Here is a 1,071-nt window from a genome sequence, read left to right as displayed (position 1 = left end):
GTAGTCACGCTTTGTGTTGGCAGTGAGTCGCTGTTAGATGCTCAATGTCAAGCGCAGTAGTAATCGTTGTAAATCTGTACTTACAACAAAATGGAAGAACTATGGCATCTAAGATTAAGGAAGTGTATGCAGGATTTCTTGAGTGTCACCGGTCCACTGCATGCCGTACCTGGATTGTAGCATGCAGTCCGTCAAGGTTCCAGCTATGAAAGAGTCCAGAATGAAACTAAAGCTAATCTAAATTTCATGGATTGATTATGGCATCGAGTAAGACAAATGCTCCAAGGCTGTCACCTGTGAACCTGCCAGCAGCACTTAGTATGTGCCTTGAAAGGAATTCCAAGTGAAACCTCTCTCTGACACCTCTCTATCGACTTCCATGCCCAGCAGCATGCCAGCATACATGGGAAGTTGCAGTCTGAAGCCGGCACGGGAAACCCAAAACGCTATCACCTGAGCATCACATGATAAAAAACAATGCTGATGCACCAGTCCGGACACTCACACAGACGACACCACTGCATGACCTGCCAAGGGCTGCAAACATCTCATTGACACTGACAACCCTCCTAGCCCAGGCCTGTTCTTGTTTCCCATTAGCTCCCATCATTGCAGTGTGCCCAAACAAAACTCCTTCCCTTCCGCTGCCATTGCCGCCATCACCATCCCCGCCATCGCCACCACCTGCCATCGTCACCCCTGCCACCATCATCGTCACCACCGTCGCCATTGCCACCGTTGCCATCCCCACCGTCACCGTTGCAACCATCACCATCCCTGACGTCACCATCCCCACTGCTGCCGTTCCCCCCATCGCCATCCCTGCCATCGCCGTTCCCCCCATCGCCATCCCTGCCATCACCATTGCCACTGCCGTCGCCATCACCATGGCAGGGATGGCGACAGTGGCAATTGTGATGGCAGGGATGGCGACGGCGGCAATGGCAGCAGTGGGGATGGTGACGTCAGGGATGGTGATGGTTGCAATGGTGCCGGTGGAAATGGCAACGGTGGCAGTGGCGATGACAGGGATGGCGACGGTGGCAGTGGCGATGGCAGGCATGGCGACGG

The sequence above is a fragment of the Volvox carteri genome (assembly GCF_000143455.1).
Source record: "Volvox carteri f. nagariensis unplaced genomic scaffold VOLCAscaffold_19, whole genome shotgun sequence".
Classification (NCBI taxonomy): Eukaryota; Viridiplantae; Chlorophyta; class Chlorophyceae; order Chlamydomonadales; family Volvocaceae; genus Volvox; species Volvox carteri.
This window is presented reverse-complemented; position numbering follows the sequence as displayed.